The sequence below is a fragment of the Dermacentor variabilis genome, chromosome 7 (assembly GCF_050947875.1).
Source record: "Dermacentor variabilis isolate Ectoservices chromosome 7, ASM5094787v1, whole genome shotgun sequence".
In the NCBI taxonomy this organism is placed as follows: Eukaryota; Metazoa; Arthropoda; class Arachnida; order Ixodida; family Ixodidae; genus Dermacentor; species Dermacentor variabilis.
In genome coordinates, this window is record NC_134574.1 from 26,226,113 (window position 1) to 26,240,775 (window position 14,663).

The 14,663-nt window shown below is 48.9% G+C and overlaps 1 protein-coding gene across 2 annotated transcripts in view; it reads right to left on the minus strand.

Moving 5' to 3' along the window:
* The window catches only part of LOC142588987 (uncharacterized), a 185,643-nt gene extending 183,212 nt beyond the window's left edge, over positions 1-2,431 (minus strand). Inside the window, exon 1 of one of the 2 annotated variants that reach the window (XM_075700781.1) lies at positions 2,338-2,431. The gene's annotated coding sequence lies outside the window, so the exon portion shown is untranslated. The remainder of the gene's footprint in view (positions 1-2,337) is intronic. The other variant, XM_075700780.1, reaches the window with a different exon arrangement.
* Between the last annotated feature and the right edge of the window lie 12,232 nt (positions 2,432-14,663).

A 14,663-nucleotide genomic window follows, 5' to 3' on the forward strand; every position in this document is an offset into this window, starting at 1 on the left:
GAAAGACAAGTGCGAGTGCCATTCGCTAAATTCGAGAACAGTTCTTTTCGGCAACTGTCAACGTTTGGGATCTGAATCCCATTGGTTGCTGCTCGCTATCAATGGGATGGAAGAGAGCGGCACCAATGCCGTAAGGCGATGCGTTGCATCCTAAGAGGAGCTAACGGTCCGGATTGAAATGGCGAGAACAGGCGCTGAACAAAGCGAATCTTTAGCACTCTTAAAAGCAGTTTGTTCTTTGGTGCCCCACACCGATCTGGCTTCTTTTTACAACAGTCTTTAAGCGGTGCGACAATCGTAGACAAATAAGGTAAGAAGTTATTATAAAACGTGATCATGTCTAGGAATGAACGCAGTTCACTGACGTTCCGGAGCTTCAGGGCTAATCTGATAGCCTCGACATGTTTTGCGATGGGATGCGAACCCTTGCCATCGATGTGATGTCGAAGATAAGTTACTGGTGGTTCCGGGAAACGACGCTTGTCTGAACGAAGCTTTACAGCATGCTCACGGAAGCGTTGCAAGACCACTTTCAAGTTTTTGTTGTGCTCCCACGTTTTTTATGATACGAAAATGTCATCCAGGTATGCCTGTATTTCGGATAGCACTTGTAATAGTGTCTCTATTATTTTCTGAAATATTGCCGGGGCTGAATAGATACCAAAAGGCAGCCTGTTTTATCGACAAAGTTCCTTGTGTGTGTTGATAACTGTCAAATTCCAAGTGTCTTGGTCTAAAGGATTTTCATTGTAAACATCTCTTAAATCTTGGATGCTGAATTGCAGGCCGCCGTGCAAATTAGCAAACATGTCGTGAAGCACGCGTAGCAGGTATTGTTCAACCTCACATACCAGGTTCAATGTGACCTTGAAGTCACTAGAAATTCTGATCGCCTTGTCTTTTCTTAGCACTGGAACTATCAATGTGGCCCATTCGGAGTGTTTGATGGGTGTTAAGATTCCCGCGGCCACCAGCCTGTCTAGCTAATCGGAAACTTTATCCTCAGTGCAAATGGAACTTGTCTTACCTTGTAAAATTTGGGCTTTGCTCGGTCCCGGATCAGGAGGAGCGCTGGCCGCCCCTTGACGAGTCTAAGGTCTTCCGTGAAGAGGGCGGTGAAGTTTTCGTTAAGGTAGTGTCCGTGTTCTTCTGACCAGTCAGTACAGTGACATGCCGGAGTGATTGTCCTTCGACATTCAGTTTCTGCGACAATTCGCGACCACAGAAGCTGGGGAAGTTGCAGCTTAGCACCGCCAACTGTTGCCGACTTGTACAAAACGTGCAATGGCAGTATGCCGAGAACTGGAAGTTTTCCACAATAACAAGATAGCGAGTTATATGCTTCCTGTAGTGGCAGCAACTACGGACGGCGAGCTTCGTAGACGTCTTTCGGTATAACACAAACTGGTGAGCAGGTGTCGATGTCCACATTTTTCACGCCATTCCACTTGAAAATTTCTCGTATAGGTGGAACTCGCAATGGTTACGGACCGAATTTGTGCGCCTCATTGTCGCTTTCGCCACTCTCACACTGTACCATCATGGTCATCGTTACGTTCGTGGTTTCGTGCTGTCCGCCCGTCCGGGCTAAGTGCCCTTGTTGGCCGCACTAGAAACACCTACGCTTGCGTACCAGGAGAGTCGCGCCGTGGTGACTTGAAATACCACAGCACTCACCGTTTTTCATCGCCAGGCTGCTCAACCTTTCCAGATGTAGACTGGTGCTGTTCCTTTACTCTTAGAACACATCCCTGCTGTGAAGGCGCTGTGCCCATAGATTTCGCATCCCTTCCTGCGTTTTTACAGCTAATGCAAGTAGTTGCGCATCCTTCGGAGTAAATTCTTTCTTCGCAAGCAGCTGAATTTGCAGGTTCTTTGATTGCACGCCGCATACAACTCGGTCCCTTAGCATCCTATCTCTCATAGAACCAAAGTTAAAGTGTTGTGCGAGCCTCCGAATTTCTACCAGGAACGTGTGCACTGATTCTCTCTCCTGCTGCCATTTAACCTTTAAAAAGTTTTCGGAAGTGTTCGCTGAAACACCCTGTATATGTATGCTGTGATCCCGCAATATAGTATACTAGTTGTTGGAAGTTAGCACCAAACATGTGTGTCGTCTGTATTTTTCTTTGGCCCTATTTATGACGCGCAATGCCTTTTGCTTCCATCATGATGTACCAACAAAGCGAACCTGAAAATTTGGAGGATGAGAGAGTTGACGCTACTTAAGATGGTGTTGTCGAAACAGTTCCCTCGGTTTTCGCAGTTAGCCATTATAATCTGTACACACTCTTCAAAACTTAGGTCGACTTTTTTTCGAATGATAGGAAGCCTTACCTTGATCGTCGGCCTCGGGGTCCCTTTATGATAGGTATTGTTTCTTGCCTACGGACCGCATGTCCGTCTACGCGAAAGGTTGCCGAAGATGAGCGCTTTCTGGAATTTGCAAAAGGTCTGACAGATCACGCAGCGCTCTTTTGCTTCTGCCCACATCCTTATGTCTTATACATAGATCTCAATATGATAATTCAGGCTAACAACATTCACAAGCATAAAAAAGATTTGTATGAGCGGTGAACACAAAATTTGACACTGTCGATGTTATTTAAAACCATAAAGTTTCCAACGACATTCAACGTGAGTGAATCATGTCGGAAGTCAGTTCTTTGGTACGGAAAATTGTGCAAGAGCTCTTCGTGCGTACATTAGACGTGAAACGGATAGCCGATCTCATATTTATTTATCTGGAAGTACAGCAGGCCACATGGCCCAAGCAGGGCGGCCAGTACGGAACACGACGCAACCATAGACAATAATATGAAAGTACAAAAATTCATAACAGAAATTGAATTGAGAAATTGCTAGAAGCACCAAAGACCAACGCAACGGGAAAAGATTGCATGTGCATGCAACTACCTCTAATTGCTAATACGCGGAAAATGCACTAATTGAGATATGAAGAGACATCACATACAAGGTAAGAGCTAATTGGACAATAAAGCAACACTGGACGCTACAAAAAGCAGTTTAGGTTGTAGCATTGAAGTGTACGATCAGCAACATGTGAGAGATACTACAAATCACTAATAACGTCTGGAAATAACGAGAATTTGCATACACTCCTTCTGACAAAATAGGGAGCTAGACAAAGTCGGTGTTCATGACGAGTTCAGCAGGAGTAATAGATATGTTGGGAGTTCGGTTCGGCAGAGGCAAGGAATACACGTTTTGACAGCTTGAGAATGGAGAGTCGACTGGCTTTGTTCAAAAGTGAAAGCCTGTTTCCCCAGTAACAGTGGTGGATCCCCAGTCGGGCAACCGCTCTTCGGTTCCAAGAAATGGCAGGACTCGACTAGAAGGTGAATCTGCTCTTTTTGGTCTTCGTCTGTGAGACTTGCAACGACAATGTCGTGAAGGTAGACGAAAATGAACGGCAGGCCGCGAGTAACCTCGTACATGATCCTTTGAAATGTTTGCGCCGCATTCTTCAAACCGTAAATCAAACGGACAAGCTCAATCGGGCCAAGGAATTAGTGACGGCTGTCTTCGGAGTGTCGCTGGGTTCGACAGGAATTTGGTGGTACGCGGTCATCAAATCGATCTTGCTGTATATTTTGGTTCCTGCGAGACGGGCGCCGAAGTCATATATGTGGGCAGGGGTATATTGATCCCGAGTAGTGAAGGCATTCAAAGCTCGATAATCACCACAAGGCCACCAATCGCCACTACCGTGTTTTGGGATCAGATGAAGTCTGCACCAATTGCTGGAGGAATAACGGCGAGCTGAAGCATGTGTTCTAACTCACTGTAGGCGACTTCCTACCTCTGTCCATCGAGCCACCGTAGCTGGGCGGTGGCAGGTGGGCCGGTGGTCGTGATAGGACCTTGTGTTTCACCTGCAGCGCATCGTTTCGAGTCTTCATGAGTTGCGGGTACTCAGCAAGTATCTTGTCCTACGTTGATACCGGTGGAAACGTACGGATGCCAAATGAGATGAGGTTCGACTGCAGGCGAAGTTAATTGAGAGATGTGACGTTACTCTTTAGGCGCTGATCGTGAAGACACACATTTAGGTTGAAATGGCTGAGGAAGTCTGCCACCAGTATGGCAAAGCTGGCGTCGGTGATCACTCACACCCATCTGTACAAGCGCCGGAGTCCGATGTGTAGCATTACTGACCGGAGACCATACGGCGCGATATCAGTGTTCACTTCATGGAGCGTGGGTGCGAACTGCCGCGTTGGTGATCTGCGGCCGTGGTGGAAACGATAGACAGCTCGAGTTCGATGTCGGCGAGGAAGCATGCGTCGGTGATGCGGCCGACTGCGAAGAATAGGCGGCTTGCGTGAGAGTTGATATCGCATGCTGTCGTTAGCGAGAGGCCGGTGCGTTTCCCGTCCATGAACGGGGCTGGGTGCAGCAATATGCTTGTTCGTGAAAGCGGCGGTGGTACCAGCACAACAGCCACGGCGAGTCTGAAGCCGCGCTGCGAGACTGTGAAGGCGAATGGTTGCGCTGAAGTTGGTCGCTAATATTGCCACCCGTCGTCAGCTTTTCCAGTGCACTGGTAAGGCGGATGACTGTTTCCTCCAGGAGCGACAGTCGGTCTTCGGGCTATGAGACTCTCGCAGCAGTGATAGCTACATGCTGCAGACGAGCAGTCGCATATGCGGTCACCGAGTCCAGCTACCCAATAGGGATTCATCTCGTCGGAACTCGCCAGTACCATGCGTGCGGACTGTGCAAGGCGTTGCAAGAACAGCTCGCGCAAAATTGGAAGCTGGCTCTCGTTTTCGGAGTGCTCATCCAGTAACTGACGCAACCGGTGCTAGAGTTGTGACGGTCGTTGGTCGGTGAGTTCCTCGGAGAGGAGCTGTTTAAGGCTACTTTGTTGCGATGGCTCAATGCGCTGCAGGAGCGTGCGTTTCAGGCCATCGTATGCTGTCACCGAAGACGTACCCACTAGGAAGTCGTCTATGGCATCGGTGATGTCGGAGGGTGGCGCGGCAACGTAGTGCAGGTACTTTAGTGTCTGTGAAGGGATGCGCCGGGGTTGAAAACTGGCATTTATTTGTATAAACAAAACTCGGCTATTCTCGGGCCAAAAGCTGCGAAGCTGAAGCTCTGTGGCGTTGACATGAGACGTAATCGGGGTGTCGTCTCTGTCATCAGGAGTAGAAGCAGCGCCGTCCATGGCGAGTTCTCGAAAAAAAAACTTAAATATCCCGGGTCACCCCTTGTTGGGAGCTCCATTTGGGGGAGGCAAGGAATACATGTTTTGACAGCTTGAGAACGGAGAGTCGACTGGCTTTATTCAAAAGTAAAAGCAAGTTTTCCAAGTGGCAGTAGTGGCGCCGCAGTCGGGCAGCCGCTCTTTGGTTCCAAGGAAGAGCAGGGGGTGATGGGCCCCCACGGCGAGGCAAACTGGATATCTGGAGCACGGGGCACTGGCCCCCACGTCGTGGACAACGAAGTGACGAACCGTTGCTACAGATAGAAGGAAGGTTTAGGGTCGGAACCTCTAATACACATAAACAATAAAAAAAACCGACGCAGAACTTTGTGCCGGGATCGCAACGAAGTAACCTGGTTAGATTCAATATGTGATGAAACACAATATGAGCAATCTTATCTAAACAAAATAAATCGCACACTTAGCATGCACAACGAAGTCTATCGGGCTCCGGTATGACTTGAGGCAAAGCGAAAAAAGTGCGCGCAGGACAGCATACTGAGGCGTAGATACAGCTCTACTAACAATTCATGGTTCATTGCTCATGGTTAACAGATATCCACCATAGTAAAACAGAAACAAAACATGGAAAAAAATATCGCTGTCGCAACATAGATTGCTTTTCGGCATAGTCATCGATCCTAGGCACTATCATGATATAGAACACGATTTCTTTTTTCGACAGTGATACAGATGGGCAGCTTACAGATTTATAGCTTCTAATCATTTCGAACTCCTTGACAATCTCCAAAGTCACTTGATTCGCGTGTTTGGATACCACTTTTGATCTGTCAAACAATGATTTACAGCCACAGCGCAGGCAGTGTGCAGCTAGATGACCGGTGTTTGCCAGATTGCCAACATTGTTCGGATGGCAGCGGCCTCAGCTCTCAGTCGCATGACTTGCCGTGTGAGCTACTCGTTAGTTTCGATGAGACGTGCATAGCTGTCGCCAGCTGCGGCGCCGTGGGACGGCGAGTCAGGAGGGCGATGAAATTTGGCCACGGGGGAGAACCGACATCCACAATCTTTGTCGGCCACTGGGCCAGAGATTCCAGCGTCGAGAATGAAGACGCAGCCCGGATCATGCGCACCTGTCGTGGAAGACGGTGTAGGAAACATTCCCGGAGAAGTGCGCTGTCAGTTGAAAGAGCCAAGCCTCCAACCAAGGCTTGCACATGAGGCAATAAGGCGGTAGGTTTGCGGTCGCCGAGCTGCTCCAATGTAAGAAGTTGCTGTAATTGATGCCGCTCCGTCTCAGTGGTGCACTTGATAAGCACGCCTTAAGGTGGTCATAGGAGCGATCGATGGGCAGGGAGCATAGAACATCGCGAACAATCGCAGCAATAGTAGGTGCAAGCGCTCCAAAGACGTGGTCGAACATGGTGAACAGCGAACTGAGGCAGTGGTGACGGACCAAGGATCCGATGGTAATGAACGAAGTTCCCAGTCCGACGACCAGAACTCCGGAAGCTTGAGAGCAGAGAAGGTACCTGGGGATCGCGGGGTAGTGGTGCTGACGGCAGTACTTAATCGGTATAATCCGAGGCCATGGCTGACTGGATAGAAGGCGGACTCCGAAGACAGCGGGGCTTGAGCTCCTTGCTGCAGTTGGCCAAGCGAAGCGGCTGAGGCACCCGAAGCTGAGAGCGATGACGCGGAGTTGGGAGTCACAAATTTGTGGGGCAGAAAATCCAGACAGACGCTGGTGCCTCGTGTCCCCAAATCACATTTTCAGCGAAGCCCGCTCAATCAGGCGGAAGCCTGATTCCGCCGATTCCACTGCTCGTGCACCGTCAGCGTGCTCGTCGTATCGCCGTCATCTTTTGCGCCCGGACCATTGCGGCACGTAGTAGTAAGCTACATAGCGACCGCTTTCCCTCCCTTTTTCTTTGTGCTTCGAGGCTGCGGTGCTCGCTGCACACGTTCGCGGCGTTTCTTTGCATGCCTAGCACTTGCGCTTTGCCTGTGGCACAACAGGCGGCGCACCATCGATATCAATGTAGCGTCCACGACTGCATTCCCGCCCTTTGAGTTTGTGGTTTGAAGCCGCAGTGGTCGTTGCGCGTGTTCGCGGCGTCCATACGCTTGCGCGTAACCGGCGTTAACAAACTGCAACGTTAGAGGGGCCTAGAGGAGTGGCGCGCGCTGTCGCCAACCGATCTCCGAGGTCTTGGACGGGAAAAAGCGGCCATGTCACCACGATTGTAACGCATGTTTCGCACGACTTGTGAAATATTATTATCGGTTGAAGTTTGATCTCTGTTGAAGCAGACATGCTGTGCTAGTGCTCAACCCCAGCTGAAATGGACGACCAAGAAGATGCGAACGTTCACGGAATGACTGGTCTCCACCGTCATCAGCAAAGCAACAAGGCGGCAACTACAGAAAGTGTAAGCGGATCTGTATCTTAAGAGAACCATGCAGCAAATGCAAAAGGGCGTGATGTTAGATGGAGAGCTAAACTTTGTCTCTCTGCCTATCTGCAGACGATGGCATCTTCCTAAAGGGCAGCATACTTGCACTGAAATCGATGCGCGTGGAAGTTCTGACAAAAATCCGTGAAGAGTAATGGGCATAATTTCAAAGCCCGAATCCCTAGATTCCTTTTCTGGCCTGGAATAAGCCGCGACATTGAGGATCATGTCCTTGCATGCAGTGTTTGTTCAAAATACGCCTACAGCGAGCCATACAAACCTTCCGTGCTACAGCAAACGCAAGATAGATCGTGGTATTGAGCAAGCATTGACCTATTCCAGTCAAATTCTAGAAACTGGACGGCACAACAGCGCGCTAAGTGCTCACATAGATATTTGCGATCTTTTCGCGATGCGTCATTTCTATGCAAGTGCACACTATCTACACGGCTCAGTTTGCATAGTGAGAGTTTGCGTGGTTCGCTGTCGGGATGACAGAATGCACATCAGGTAAAGTCCCAAGTTCTCACGCTCAAATGAATTGGCTGAGAAGGGACTTCGCATCATGAAACGAATTCTTTCAAAAAAAAAAAAAGAACTCGCGAGGCCCGCTATGAATTCTGCTTGGATATGTTGTCTTATCGGTTTCCCTATTTTTACAGTGGCTATTCGCCTATAGGGAATTACTGTAAGATTGTCGCCTCCGCAGCACATTTTCCGAGCTGGACACCGCGGCAAAAATTCACGGGCCGAAGTGCCATCAGTGTTTCCGAGGAAAGCCGTTACCACCGCTAAATAGTCGAGCCGGGGTCCGTGTCAGAAGTGGTAGCTGATTAGGCCGAGTGCAGGGGATGAAAGAAACCACACCACTGTCATACCTCGTCCGAACAGAAAATCACAGCCTCATGCGTTTAATGTGGCGAATCAGCTGTGTTGGTGCATATTTCAAAACGCGGCAGCGCAAAAGAAAAAAGAAGACGGACGGAGACGAGGTGACAAAGACGATTGCTGATACGTTCCACACGCGTTTCTTTGTCTTAGCTACCCCTACCCATTACGGAGTAGAAAATCGACCTTTTCGTCTAGTCAAACACGGAACTTGCGTTTTTTGTCATTTCGTGCGGTATAAAACACTGTAAAATGAAGCTTCGAGCGCATTAAAATTATCACAAGGTAAAAAAATCAGCGTTGCAACAACATTATTGAAAATGTGCGGTTCCTTCAAGTTATGGAAGCAAGTAGTGCACAATGAGCTGCACGTGTAGAGTCTATGTAGATAGCGGGAAAAGGTCGTCGGTGATTTCAATAGGAACATATGTGGCTTTGCTGTCTTTCCTGCAGCTGGTCCGCGACCTCTATAAAAAAGAGAGAAGTGAAAAGGCCGTTGCCTGCCATATTCCGAAGTGCAACTGCGGTTTCGGTGTGGGCACAGCCTTCTGACGCTGCTTTCATGGGATGAACTTTAGAACGCAGCTCTTAGGTGGCCGTTCCTACGTTGAGCGTCGGCGTGCCTCGGAGTCGTACCTCACAACAGAGCGAAAGATTAAAGCGAGCGCGGAGCGCAGTGGGAGATGAAAGAAGAGCGTGCAAGGAGGAAAGTGGAGGAGGTGACAGTGAAAACATGAGGTGGAAAGTGGAGGGAGAGCGGAAGAAAAACGGCCTGCATTTGTGCTGAGTTGCCGGCGGCCACCGCATCCGCCGCTGCCTGGGCGATCTGATCTGCGCTTCCGAGGGAGGCGAGGGTGGCGTAAGGTGGGGAAGACTACGCTCATCCGCCGCGTGAGCAGCTGTGGGATGGGAACCAGTGCTCCTGCAAGGGGCGCTGAGGAGGGGCTAAAGGTAAGGCTCGATGATAAGCTCACTCGGTTGTTGTCGCCGCTGAGACTGGTGGCAGGAACTCGAAGGCTTAACGTGGGATCGAGGGAGTATAGTCGGGACTTTCTGAAATGTGGCTCATTTCATTGCGAAGTGGTACGCTGGCGAGCAAACAGGTGGTGCTTCTGTGCTGCCTCAGTTCTAGAAAGGGGTAGTCGCGCGTAGCGGTCCTCAGTATGGGCCGAACGGGCAGCTTGATCGGTCCGTTCATGGCCGATAATACCGCAGTGACTTGGAAGCCATTGGAAAGTTATTTCATAGCTTGCATCACCTATAGGGTGCATCGTCTCTATAATCTGAAATATTAGCTGTTCATGCAGTCCGCGTCGTAATGGTGACAGTAGAGACTGCAGTGCCGCCTTTGAATAGCAGGAGATCGTACACATGTGTGGCGGTTCATCGCCAATGTAATGAAGGGCAGTAAAGAGCGCTGCGAGCTCTGCTGCCGTCGATGTTCTCGCGCGAGTCTCCTTAAATTTGATAGTTGTAACTTTCGCTGGCAGACCGACTTTCGCAACGGAGCTGCTTGGCAGGGGAGATCAATCAGTGTAGATTTGCGTAGAGTCACGGTAGTTCTAGTACAAAAGTAGGAACGTGGGGAGCTGTTTGAGGGCTGTGGATGACAGATAATCTTTTTTCGTGATGCCAGGTATTGTGAGGTTGATTTTTGGCTGAGCGAGGCAACATGGAGGAATCAAACGTCTGGCAGCCGGATTGAAACAAGCTTCACCATGTGCGCTTATTGTTTGGCTGAATGATGTGCGTGGTCTGTCCGCTGGTAGAGAGGCTAGGCGGTAGGGAGGAGATCTGGCTAAATGCCTTATGTGGGTCCTCAGCACTTCAGTTTTAATGTGGGTCTTGACAAGGTGGTCTCTAGCGATTGCAATGGTAGCCACTGTTGATGCTTTCTGAGGCCGGCCTAGACAGATCCGGAGCGCTTGAGCCTGAACACTTTGTATTGTGCGTAGATTCGTTTTGCTTGTGTTGGTTTGCCTGCCTTGTAAGAGCAATTATGATAAAGTGGTGCTGTCTCTTCCACACACAACTGGAACACAGCAGTCACTCATCCATTCTTACCATATGGCAACATGTTTTACGTGTACGAGCTGCTGTATCTATTCTGTCTGAATCATTTTATTACGGCATAAATTATATGGACACTCTAGGGGCTTTGCCGTCGCCATCGCCATTGTGTTCTGTACAAAGCCCAAGAGCGATAACACTGTCGCCGCGCGCCGTATGCTGTATGTGTGAGTGAAAGCAGGCGAGGGGAGCCGGCGATTTCGGCCAAATCTGGCGCGCACGAGGCAGGAAAGCGAGAAAGGTCGCGCGAAAGGCCGCGGTGGTTGGCAGGGAGGAAGGAGGACGGCGTTGTGCTGCGGCAGCAAATGCTTATTTTACGACTGTGCGTAAGGAGAACTGAAGAACGTGGCTCGCTATCGTGCGCGAAAGGGAGAAAAGTGGGGAGGCAGCGTAGGAGGGAGGGGGGGGGGCAGCTTCTACTCCGCCATCGACTGCGCACGTTGCGCAGCCGCGCGCAATCGGGTGCACTGCATCTTAGATAGATAGATAGAATAAACTTTATTGTGCAAAGGATAAGGTCATCTACTCACCCTCCGACACGCAGTTTAGGGGGCGGGTGCCGCCGCGTAATATGGGAATGCCCGTACTTTCGCGGAGGGACGCACAATATAGGTAGTAGAGACACCTGGGAAATCCTGCTGCTCAGCTCAGTTTGCGTTGAAGCGATACACAGCCGGATGGCCACTTCTCTCGCTGCTGCTTCCGCTTTCCCACGCCAGTGTTTTGGCAGTGAGTGTCCGCAGTCATCATGTGTTGATGTTCGCCTGTGAACGCTAACACCGTGCTTGTTAATTCAATTAACAAGCGAATGTTTCTAAGCTTGTACGACCGATAAAAGTACTGGGGTGCAATCGGAGATGATTGTTCGGCGCGTCCTTTCGGTTGCCGGCGCGCGCGATTGGCCTACTCCGCGCCGACGTCGCCAGCCGCGGGGCGCGGCCACGTTTTTGGTTACGTCAAAATGACGACACGCTCCTGTCAATCATCCTCCCACCGAGCATTTCGTCTGCTAGGCGCCGAACCCGACGGGAGCTGGGAAGTTTGGAGCGATCATACGGCTTCGCATGGCACGTCTGGTGGATTTGATTGGATCCAACAGGCGGCCTTTTCGGCTGCGGAATGGCACGTTTGAATCCAATCCATAGTTTAATTCGAGAAAATGGAGCTTCCATAGGGAACTTTCGTTGTTGCGCTGGCGTTTCTAGAGAAAGGAGGAGAGCGGGTGGCGGTGCGAAACGCGTTTGAAGAAATGGCAGAAAGTGAATTCCGGCGTCGTTTTTGTTTCTCGAAACAAAGAATTCGTTGGTTGTACAGAGAAATCGACAACATCATCGGTGCCAGCGAGCCACTGGAATGTTGTCGCTGCCTCTTGAAAAGCGCGCCACTCTTCCCGTCGTTTTTTTTCCTTTTTTCTTCTCGCTGGGCGGGACACCACCTAAGGACGACGCAAAGAACCTAATAGTTATAAATTGCAGTAGTCACACGTACTACTATTTGAAAACGTGTTTGGGCTTGAGAAGAAAAAATTACATTTTTTAGAGAAAGATTTAATTCATTTGGAAGACGAGAAACATTTGATTTTGTAGTATACTCTTTGCAAGCAGACGACAAACGACGGAAGTAAACTTTCGGGGAGGTCACCGCTTCCTGATTGGCTGCTCTCTCCGCCCCGCTGTCACAAATTTTGCATACTGCAACTTTGTGACTTTGCAGCAACTGAACAGAACGCGTATCGAATAAAATATCTCCGATCGCGCCCCTGTCTACTAATACTAATTGCTGTTTACTAATTCACTATCGCACTCCATGCTTCGCCTTCCGGGCGAAACTGGGACCTTTTTAAATGATTGGGTTACTCTGCTAAGACAACCTACCGGCGTACAGCTGGATTGTTTCAGAAAAGCGCTTTTAAAGTCCCAAGTGGCATGCATTTCCCATAATATGCCCAGTGATAGCATATTAGTGTCTTAAGTATCAAAAAGACTGCCGACATGTCTTTGTACTAGGCTAGAAAGGTTGCACACTGCAATAGTATATTAAGACGAGACATCTCCTAATGTAACTGCCACAGATCTAGACATCTAATGGGAAAGTTACAGATTCACTTAGAATTGAATTGAATGGGAAAGCATTCTGGGCATGTCGACTATATCGTCCTGTACATTTTTTTACATCCATGTGCGCGCCGTCGTCACATGACATCATGACTTGGTCATGTGACCTTGAAACTTAAGCTTCTCGCTTGGCCACGTAGCTATGTAACATGACGTGATCACTTGGTCATAAGCTGGAATTGGGCAGCAAATTTTTAGGGTGGGCCGCCCAAATTATTGTAGATGGTCCAAGTCAATGGTGGCAGTCGGCCAGGTCAGTTTTGAACGCGGGTTAACTCAATTTTCGAATTATGCATAGCAAACGTTGGGGGTTGATCAGCCAAATTCTGGGGCGGGCTAAGTCGAATTGGGTGTTCGACCAGGCGGGTTTTGAGCGTGGGACAACCCGAATTGGGCAAAGTCGATTTTGGGAGTGGATCAAGTCAATTTAGGGATTGGGCCAGGCAAGTTTTGAATGTGGGCCAAATGAATTTTTGAATCGGGCTAAGTCTATTTAGCGGTCGTGCTATACAAGTTGGGGGGTGAGCCAAGTCAATTTTGGGAGTGGGCCAGGTTGCTTTGGATTGTGGGTCATCTCATTTTTTAAAGTGGGCAAAGTAAATTTGTCGGGTGTGGGCCACGGCGTTGGTCCTACGCCGCGGCTGTTCACCTTCGCACCTCGCAGTGCGAGCCGCAGCAGGTCCAGTGCCAGGAGCAAGACGCCAACACTTGGTCACGTGAGTTTTCATGTCATCGAAGTTAACGCCCGATGCTCGCAGGATTTTTCACGGGGCATATAATACTTTCGTTGTAATAACTTTCGTAGTGAAGGAAAACAAGTCCTTGAAAGCATTTACCTACTGCGGGGTGATCTTCGTCTCCCTGTAACAGCAGCGACCAATGTCTTTAATTGAGACCTAGCAAACACGGCTTAAGGGAAATGTTACTGTGAGGCTTTTCAGCAAACATTAGTTCATCTTCCATTACATCAGTAATTGTTTGTCAGCTCCTTTAGGGAGTAATATCATAAAGCGGTCACATTGGAAATATTTTCAGTTTGTATGAAATCACGTTCTAAGGGCAATGAAACGTTTTCGATGCTTTTCTGGATTTAAGAAATATTCCAGGGAAACAGACACCTCTTGCAGCTGACCACGGCATTGTGATAATGTTTATCACGCTATTCTATGAATGAGTGGAGCCAATTGTAACTTTTGCGATTACAGATGCTGCACCAGGCTTTGTGCTAGCAAAAAGAGTAATTGAGTCTGCGTAGCAGCCTAGCAAGCATGAGGTGACTGTTGTTGCTATCATGAGCGATGGATCAGGCACCAACAAATCTGTGTGGACTCATCTGCGAGTGTCGGGCAAGCTTTCAGAGCCCATCAACAAGACACCTAAACCATCACTTAAAGAAGTACGCTTTCTGCACTTCGTGTGTGATGTTCCACACATATTTAAGTGCGTGCGCATCCATCTCTCGTCACACATATATGGGAAGGTAATGTTAGTGTTCATCAAACATTACATTTTTTACTCCTGCAGGATATTGGAATATTAATAAGCATTATTGTTTTTGAAGCTGGCTCCGAATGCATCAACTTTAAGCATTTCCAACTCCTTTACGAGATCGAGAAAGACCAACAGCTCAAAGATGCGCAGAATTTGACAGCTTCTCACGTGAATCCAGGAAATTTGCAGGAAATGAATGTGCGACTTGCAACACAGGTACAAAAGCAATGTTTTGTTGGCTGTGTGCTACCTTACCATGTGTGCTGGTGATTTAGAAATAAAGTCCTGCTCGTGGTCCATCAGTCCTGATTTTATAATTGCAGTAGTGAAGTCGTAAATAAATAGACTTTCAGTGTCAACTAATATTGGCTGCCTACTATAGCTGTTGTGGTGAAGTGGCTATATATATATTGACACGAATCACAAGCAGCTGGAACTGATATAAAAGGG